The sequence below is a fragment of the Sapajus apella genome, unplaced genomic scaffold (genome assembly GCF_009761245.1).
Source record: "Sapajus apella isolate SASKATOON/1434 unplaced genomic scaffold, GSC_monkey_1.0 scaffold776, whole genome shotgun sequence".
NCBI classification, from domain to species: Eukaryota; Metazoa; Chordata; class Mammalia; order Primates; family Cebidae; genus Sapajus; species Sapajus apella.
This window is the reverse complement of record NW_022437702.1, coordinates 759-10,348: the sequence shown is the minus strand read 5'-3', so window position 1 is coordinate 10,348 and position 9,590 is coordinate 759. Positions and strand designations below refer to the sequence as shown.

The 9,590-nt window shown below is 49.3% G+C and overlaps 1 long non-coding RNA gene and 1 pseudogene across 1 annotated transcript; both read left to right on the top strand.

Moving 5' to 3' along the window:
• Positions 1-5,921: 5,921 nt before the first annotated feature.
• LOC116546333 lies at positions 5,922-6,330 on the top strand (annotated as a pseudogene).
• Positions 6,331-7,809: 1,479 nt separating this feature from the next.
• LOC116546334 lies at positions 7,810-9,282 on the top strand. Its single transcript, XR_004266677.1, has 2 exons — positions 7,810-8,055; positions 9,050-9,282. It is a non-coding gene; the product is annotated as an uncharacterized LOC116546334 (long non-coding RNA).
• The last annotated feature ends 308 nt before the right edge of the window (positions 9,283-9,590 follow it).

Here is a 9,590-nt window from a genome sequence, read left to right as displayed (position 1 = left end):
TGCGATCCCAAAATGCTGGGATTACAGGTGTAAGCCACTCCACCTGGCCTTTTGCTTCATTCTTTGCACTCCAAGGGCAAGAAGCCAGACCATTGAAACTCTCTTGAAAAGCTAACTAATTGACAAGTTTTGTTGTCCTTCTGAGGAAACCAAAGAAAAGAACAGGAAAGGAATTAATAACTCCAAAGTGCAGTGATTCATGAATTTTGCAACTTTATTCACTGTTAAATGGCTACCACTTCAAATTCCACATACCCATATGCTTGATAGTCATTCTCTCATTTCATTTTAACAATAATCCTATGAGGCAGACACTACTGTTTTACTCCCATGTGCTTTAGTTCCCAGCATATATATAAACACACACACACACACACACACACTTATTTATTTATTTATTTATTTACTTTTTTGAGACAGAGTCTTGCTCTGTCACACAGGCTGGAGTGCAGTGGCGTGATCTCAGCTCACTGCAACCTCTGCCTCCCGGGTTCAAGCAATTCTCCTGCCTCAGCCTCCTGAGTAGCTGGGACTACAGGTGCACACCACCACACCTGGCTAATTTTTTGTATTTTTAGTACAGATGAGGTTTCACCACATTGGCCAGACTGATTTCGAACTCCTGGCCTTAAGTGATTCCCCTGCCTCAGCCTCCCAAAGTAGTGGGATCACAGACGTGAGCCACCATGCCAGCATATTATGTGTGTATGTATAGTAAACATATTAATATATCTGTGTATATATAGAAAGGGAATTTTAGGCCAGGCATGGTGGCTCAGGCCTGGCCACCATGCCAGCATATTGTGTGTATATATATTAAATATATTAATATATGTGTGTATATACAGAAGGGGAATTTTAGGCCAGACATGGTGGCTCAGGCCTGTAATCCCAGCACTTTGGGAGGCAGAGGTTGGAGAAGCGCTTGAAACCTGGAGTTCAAGACCAACTTGGGCAAAATAGCAAAACCTGGTCTCTATTTAAAAAGAACAAACATGATAATTGTATATATTTATATATATTTACATACCTCCTATCCATATTTTTTGAGACAGAGTTTCGCTCTTGTTGCGCAGGCTGTAGTGCAATGGCATTATCTCAGCTCACTGCAACCTCTGTCTCCTGGGTTCAAGCAATTCTCCTGCCTTAGCCTCCCGAGTAGCTGGGGTTATAGGCATGCACCACCATGCCCAGCTAATTTTGTATTTTTAGTAGAGACAGGTTTCTCCATGTTGATCAGGCTGATCTCAAACTCCCAACCTCAGGTGAGCTGCCTGCCTAGGCCTCCCAAAGTGCTAGGATTATAGGCATGGGCCACTGCACCCAGGCTTATTTATTTATTTATTTATATTTTTTGAGATGGAGTTTCACTCTTGTTGCCCAGGCTCGAATGCAATGGTGCCACCTCAGCTCACTGCAACCTCTGCCTCCTGGGTTCAGGTGATTCTCCTGCCTCTGCATCCCAAGTAGCTGGAATCACAGGTGTATGCCACCCCACTCTGCTAATTTTTTGTTTTGCTTGCACCTCAAGTGATCTGCCTGCATGGGCCTCCCAAAGTGCTGGGGTTACAGGCATGAGGCACAGTGCCCAGTGTCAGTTTTTATAATTTATGTACTCTTTGCAATAAATTACTATACAGATTTACTAATCTATCAATCTACCGTTTGCTTAAAACCATTTAGTGGCTTCCCATTGGAGTGGAATAAAAATCTAAGTCTTACTAGGGCCTTTCTGTCAGTGTCCAGTTAGGAAAACAGAGAGAATTTAGGAAATTCATTAAACAGGTGACAGAGGACTGAAAAGGCAAAAAGGGAACACAGAGGTAACGTAAATAACAATTACAGGAAGCAGCTACCACCTCCAAAGCTGGAAATCAAAGAAAACAAATTGTGGTTAGTAGAGCTAGCAAAATCGGAGGAAGAGCCCCAGAGAACTCATTCTCAACCCTCTGAGAAAGAGGCACATGACCACGCAAGGTGGCTCACGCCTGTAATCCCACCACTTGCAGAGGCCAAGGCAGCCAGATAACTTGAGGTCAGGAGTTTGAGACCAGCCTGGCCAGCATGGCGAAACCCTCTCTCTACTAAAAATACAAAAAATTAGCCGGGTGTGGTGGTGCATGCCTGTAATCCCAGCTATGTAGGAGGCTGAGGCAGGAGAATCGCTTGCACCCAGAAGGCAGAGGTTGCAGTAAGCTGAGATTGCACCACTGCACTCCAGCTGCCTGGTTGACAGAGTGAGACTGTGTCGAAAGAAAGAAAGAAAGAGGGCAGGGCAGGGTGAAGGGAAGGAGGGAAGGGAAGAAGGGAAGGGAAGATGGGAAGGGAGGAAAGGAAGAAAGAGGGAGGCACGACCAAATTGGTGCTGGGCCACCCAGAGCCCTGTATAGTTGGGACTCAAAGCTCGAGGAAGGGTCTGCTGTTGGTGCCTCCCTGGAAGCACAAGGGGGCTGTTTCTGGGATGTACAAACAACCTGAAGACTGAACCAAATGCCACTGCCAGAGGCAAAGTGTGATTACTGAGGGGACCAGGCTAGGAATAACAAACAGGCAGGAACAGGTTCCCTCTCCTCCTGCCTCCCAGGCTTCTTGTATCCACTCTCATTGGAGGAACCTAACAATAACTGAGAACAGGGAACTATGGTTTACTCCCCTGGTATCACAGAACAGGGTAGAAGCATGGGTACAGTCCAAGATGGTTTCAAACTCATGAGATCAAGCAATCCACCTGTCAAGGCCTCCCAAAGTGCTGGGATTATAGGCATGAGCCACCACACCTGGCCTGCCTTTTTTCTTTATAGCATTAATCACTATTTAAAATGATCTTTTGGGCTGGGCGTGGTGGCTCACACCTGTAATCCCAGCACTTTGGGAGGCTGAGGCAGGTGGATCACCTGAGGTCAGGAGCTCAAGACCAGCCTGGCCAACATGGCAAAACTCCATCTCTACTAAAAATACAAAAATTAGGGGGCCAGGCCCGCTGGTTCATGCCTGTAATCCCGGCATTTTAGGAGGCCAAAGTAGGGAGTGGATTACGAGGTCAGGAGATCGAGACCATCCTGGGTAAAACAGTGAAACCCCATCTCTACTAAAAATACAAAAAAATTAGCTGGGCTTGGTGGCACGTGCCTGTAGTCCCAGCTACTTGGGATGTGGAGGCAGGAGAATCACTTGAACCCAGGAGGCAGAGGTTGCAGTGAGCCGAGATCACACCACTGCACTCCAGCCAGGGCAACAGAGCAAAACCCTGTCTCAAAAAAAAAAAAAAAAAAAAAAGTGGCCAGGCGTGGTGGAGGGCACCTGTAATTCCAGCTACTCAGGAGGCTGAGGCAGGATAATTGCTTGAACCCAGGAAGTGGAGGTTCCCATGAGCCAAGATTATGCCACTTCACTCCAGCCTAGGCGACAGAGTGAGACTCTGTCTCAAAAAATAAATAAATAGCCGGGCGCGGTGGCTCAAGCCTGTAATCCCAGCACTTTGGGAGGGCGAGGCGGGTGGATCATAAGGTCAAGAGATCGAGACCATCCTGGTCAACATGGTGAAACCCCGTCTCTACTAAAAATACAAAAAATTAGCTGGGCATGGTGGCACGTGCCTGTAATCCCAGCTACTCAGGAGGCTGAGGCAGGAGAATTGCCTGAACCCAGGAGGCGGAGGTTGCGGTGAGCTGAGATCGCGCCATTGCACTCCAGCCTGGGTAACAAGAGCGAAACTCCGTCTCAAATAAATAAATAAATAAATAAATAGGCCAGATGCGATGGCTCACACCTATAATCACAGCACTTTTTTTTTTTTTTTGCAGATTGAGAGCAGCTTGACATGGAGAAACCCCATCTCTACTAAAAATACAAATTAGCCTGGTGTAGTGACACATGCCTGTAATCTCAGCTACTTGGGAGTCTGAGGCAGGAGAATTACTTGAACCCAGGAGGCAGAGGTTGCAGTGAGCTGAGATCACGCCATTGCAATCCAGCCTGGGCAACAAGAATGAAACTCTGTCTTAAAAAAAAAATGGCTGGTCTAGGTGGTTCACGCCTATAATCCCAGCACTTTGGGAGGCCAAGGCGGGTAGATCACCTGAGGTCAGGAGTTCTAGACCAGCCTGGCCAACACTGTGAAATCCCATCTCTACTAAAAATACAAAAATTAGCTGGGCATGGTAGCAGGTGCCTGTATTCCCAGCTACTTGGGAGGCTGAGGCGGGAGAATTGCTTGAACCTGGGAGGTGGAGGTTGCAGTGAGCCAAGATCACGCCACTGCTGTCCAACCTGGGCAACAGAGTGAGACTCTGTCTCAAATAAGCAAGCAAACAAACAAACAAATAAAAATGATCTTTTGGATGGGTGCGGTGGCTCATGGCTGTAATCCCAACACATTGGGAGGCCGAGGCAGGCAGACTGTTTGAGGTCAATAGTTTGAGACCAGCCTGGCCAACGTGGTAAAACCTCATCTCTACTAAAAATAGAAAAAATTAGCTGGGTGTGGTGGCGGGCACCTGTAATCCCAGTTACCCGGGAGGCTGAGGCAGGAGAATTGCTTGAACCCAGGAGGCGGAGGTTGTTGCAGTGAGCCAAGATCATGCCATTGCATTCCAGCTTGGATGACAATAGAGACTCTGTGTCAAAAAAAAAAAAAAAAAAAAAAATTAGATGGGCATGGTGGCACATGCTTGTAATCCCAACTACTTAGGAGGCTGAGGGAGGAGAATTGCCTCAGTCAAGGAGGTGGAGGTTGCAGTGAGCCCAGTTTGCTCCTCTGCACTCTAGTCTGGGGGACAGAATGAGACTCTGTCTCAAAATATAAATAAAATAAAATAATCTTTTAGTCCGGGGGTGGTGACTCATGCCTAGAATCCCAGCACTTTGGAAGGCTGAGGCGGGTGGGTCACAGGATGCCAGGAGTTTGAGACCAACCTGGCCAACATAGTGAAACACCATCTCTATTCAAAATACAAAAATAGGGCCAGGCACAGTAGGTCATACCTGTAAATCCCAGCACTTTGGGAGGCTGAGGCTGTCAGATCAATTGAGGTTAGGAGTTTGAAACCAGCCTGGCCAACATGGTGAAACCCTGTCTCTACTAAAAATACAAAATCTAGCTGGGCATGGTGATGGGTGCCTCTAATCCAGCTACTCAGGATGCTGAGGCAGAACTGTCTGAGCCTGGGAGGCAGAGGCTGTAGTGAGCTGAGATTGAACCACTGCACTCCAGCCTAGGGCAACAGAGCGAGACCCTGTCTCAAGAAAAATAAAAATAGGCTGGGCGTGGTGGCTGACGCCTGTAATCCCAGCCCTTTGGGAGGCTGAAGAGGGCAGGTCACCTGAGGTCAGGAGTTCGAGACCAGTCTGGCCAACATGGTGAAACACCCCCCCCCCCGCCATCTCTACGAAAAATACAAAATTATCAGGTATGTCTTTATTAGCAGATAAACAAAATTACAAAATTAGTTGGGCCTGGTAGTGGGCGCCTGTAATCCCAGCTACTTGGGAGGATGAGGCAGGAGATATTGCTTGAACCCAGGAGGTCGAGGTTGCAATGGGCCAAGACTGTACCATTGCACTCCAGCCTCTGTGAAAAGAGTGAAACTCCGTCACATAAAAAAGAAAATTAAAAAATAAAATGAGCCGGCCGGGCGCGGTGGCTCAAGCCTGTAATCCCAGCACTTTGGGAGGCCGAGGCGGGTGGATCACGAGGTCAAGAGATCGAGACCATCCTGGTCAACATGGTGAAACCCCGTCTCTGCTAAAACTACAAAAAATTAGCTGGGCATGGTGGTGCGTGCCTGTAATCCCAGCGACTCAGGAGGCTGAGGCAGGAGAATTGCCTGAACCCAGGAGGCGGAGGTTGCGGTGAGCCGAGATTGCGCCATTGCACTCCAGCCTGGGTAACAAGAGGGAAACTCCGTCTCAAAAAAAAATAATAAAATGAGCCGACTTCTCTGCCGGGTGACACGCCGTTTCCTTTCTCTACTCGAGAGCGGTGTGGTGGCAGCAGGCGCGGCCTCCAGATGCAGAACGACGCCAGCAAGTTCGTGGACCTGTACGTGCCACGGAAATGCTCCGCCAGCAACCGCATCATCGGTGCCAAGGACCACGCATCCATCCAGATGAACGTGGCCAAAGTTGACAAGATCACAGATAGGTTTAACGGCCAGTTTAAAACTTAACGCTATCTGCGGGGCCACACGTAGGATGGGTGAGTCAGATGATTCCATTTTCCGATTGGCCAAGGCTGATGGCATCGTCTCAAAGAACTTTTGACTGGAGAGAATCGCAGATGTGGCCTATTTGTCATAAATAAATAGGGAAAACCTAAAAAAAAAATAAAAATAATAAAACAGTTTTTTAAATAATGTCTTGTTTCTTCCCTAAATAATGCAGGGAAGGAGCTGTGTCTTTGCAGCCATATCCTTGGGGGATCCCAAACAGCAGCAGGCATAGTGCTCAATGAATGCTGAATTCATAAATTTCGGAGAAAGCAAACACCCCTATGTATTTATGGAAGCTGTAAGGCACGTTGGAGTTTATGGCAGCAGCTCCTTCATTTGACAGCTAGGGAAGTTGAAGGACAGAGAGCTGAAGTGACGTGCCAAGTGACACAGTGACTGTGTGACAAAAGTATCCCTTTCTACCTTTCCCAGTGCTTTCACATATATCACTTTATTTTGCTTTCCTATTTTCCTGGTGCTTTGGCGGGGTCCTTGGGCAATGGTTGGCTATCCAAAACCTTTTCAGGTACCAAAGAGAGGATGGATGAGTGATCTCGTCCCACACTTCTGGGAGGGGCTCCAGGCAAAAGCATTACTGGACACTTTCCCTGAGTCCAAAGCAATGACTCTCCTGAACAACTGCTTCTCTGGGACTTAATGACTGAGCCCCTCCCTGAGAGGGGAACAGTGCATACTTTCTTCCTTGGGGTTAAGGTAGCCATTTAGTGTTTGCCCTGCAATTACATTGCTGGCTGACCTTGGGCGGCAAGTAAGTGACCCACTTCCCCTTTTGCCCCATCTGTAAAATGCGTGGGTGTGAAGTACTAGGATATTTGCGGTCCTGGAAGGTTTTCCCACTAACCCAGTTAGTTGGTCGGAGTTTTGCCTGAGGTTTATTTATTTTTTTGTTTTTCTTCCTGAGGGTTTTGAATACTGGAATATTCAATAAACTCTTCTTTCTTTTTTGAGATGGAGTCTCGTTCTGTAGCCCAGGATGGAGTGCAGTGGCACGATCTCGGCTCATCGCAACCTCCGCTTCCCAGGTTCAAGTGATTCTCCTGCCTTAGACTCCCGAGTAGCTGGGATTACAGGCGCCCGCCACCACGGCCGGCTAGTTTTGTATTTTTAATAGAGACGAGGTTTTTCAATGTTGGCCATTCTCGTCTCGAACCCCCGACCTAAAGTGATCTGCCCACCTCGGCCTTCGAAAATGCTGGGATTACAGGCGTGAGCTACCGCGCCTGGCCTGGCCTAAACCTTTCAAACCTGAGAATGAATGGATCAAAATGCTGGAGGGGTCCGGGTGCTGGAGTTGCCAAACTGCTGGCCTACTCAGGTTTCCCGGCTCATAAGGGGAGGTCCAGGGGTCAAATGTCGGGTTCCGGTCAAGCCCGCAGGGAACCGGAAGTCCCAGATCCGGTAGGCTCAGAGCCCAGGGCTTCACCCGGCGACTCACGCTCCGGAGGCGGAGCTTCAGCAGCAGAAGGGGGAGGAGTCTGGGTCCCCCCAATGGCAGCTCGGGTGTCTTCCACCACAGCCAACCAACGCCGGGAGACGGTCAAATTTAAACCCCCTCCCATCTCCTCCGCCGGGACCTGTCGGGAAAGCGTTTGTAGAAAGTGAGGCTGCTGGACCCGCCCCCGCCGACGAGGCGGGGAGTAGGGCGGTGCCTCCCTCCGAGTTCACCTATCGGGAAGGGCAGTCTGCGGAGAGGCGGGCGGCGGCACCAATCCGGTCGAGCAGCTGGAGTCCGGCGGAGCAGTTGGCTGCAGTTGTTGCAACTTTTTTCGAAAGCCGGGTTTCCCGGGAGATTCCAGGCGGTGACAGAGTGGGACCATGGCTAGAGGTATTTGCCCAAGTGGCCGGCGCCGGGGCGTCTGGGTTGGGGGTCGCGCTGGAGGGATGGGGGCCGGGGTGGCGGTAGCCGCTGCGGGTAGTGTCCTCCTGCGGGTGGTTCGGAGCGAGCTCGGGGACCCTCGTGGTGAGAGTAAGGGTCCTGCTGCGGAACCCTCCCGACCCCCCTGCGGCTCCCAAATCCCCCAGAAACCTTTTTCACTGCCGTGCTTCTGTTTCCCCTCTATGAAGTGAGCACCTGCGGGACTGCCTCTCCACGGCAGTGGGTCCATATGTCAGAGCTCTTTGCAAACTAAAGCGCAGGGCACCTCCAGGGAATAGGTGTTATTGATAGAAGTGGAGCGGGGGCGGGAGTGAGGCTTCGTCCACTTTGGGGCTGTCTCTCGTTGGGAAAGGAGGTGTTCTCTAGGCGAGGGCACAGATAACCTGCATCTTGGGGAGCGTGTCAGGGTGGACACCGCGGCAGGTGCCTTTCCTTCCTCCCCACGTCCTGAGTCAGCTCTGTGCTGCGGAGCGATGACCAGGCCCCGCTGGCCCACTTTGGGATGAAACGGGTTTCTCGTACCTCGCGGGCGGGGTCCTTCACCCTGCATCTGGTCAGGACTTCGCCCCGCCCCCGGTAGATGGCTTGGGTGGGCTTGTACAGCCCTGGGAGACGATGTCCTGCCTGAAGCCCTTTGCATACTTAGTTGGCTGTCTGGACAGTGCAACCCAGGTATGCGGCAAAGAGATCTCCAACTGCTTGGTCATTTCCAGCCACTGCGTCTCTTTCACGCTAAAGGGACGCTCAAAAACTTGAGCGTGAAAGTTGAGTAGAATTATTGTTAAAAAAAAATAATAAGTTGGAGTATTATATTTTTCTCAAAATTTCAAGGCATCAAGTGTTAGTAGGAATTTGCTTTAGTGCAGTATGCTCCCTATAGCAATAATAATGAATAAAATAATGATTCATTCAGCAAATATTTATTGGGTCCCTTTGTTTTCAGGCCCTGAAGTCAGTTGCATCATTTATTCTCCCAGCATCCCTAGAGGGTCTTTTTTGATAAGACTTACCCAAAGCCTGATGAAAAAATGAGGCATAGTGAACTTCAGGTTAAAGAGCTTCATCACCCAGCTCATGAAAAAAATTAAGACTAATATTTTCCCTTAGAAAAGTGTTAAGCATGTAAAAGTATATTTTATCTGACAAATTTTAATAAAACTGTGCTTCCTGGGTTCATTTTTCTCAACACAGCAAAATCATTTAAACTACTTGTCTTAAAAGTAGTGCATTAAGGCCGGGTGCGGTGGCTCAAGCCTGTAATCCCAGCACTTTGGGAGGCCGAGGCGGGTGGATCACGAGGTCAAGAGATCGAGACCATCCTGGTCAACATGGTGAAACCCCGTCTCTACTAAAAATACAAAAAATTAGCTGGGCATGGTGGTGCGTGCCTGTAATCCCAGCTACTCAGGAGGCTGAGACAGGAGAATTGCCTGAACCCAGGAGGCGGAGGTTGCGGTGAGCCGAGATCGCGCCATTGCACTCCA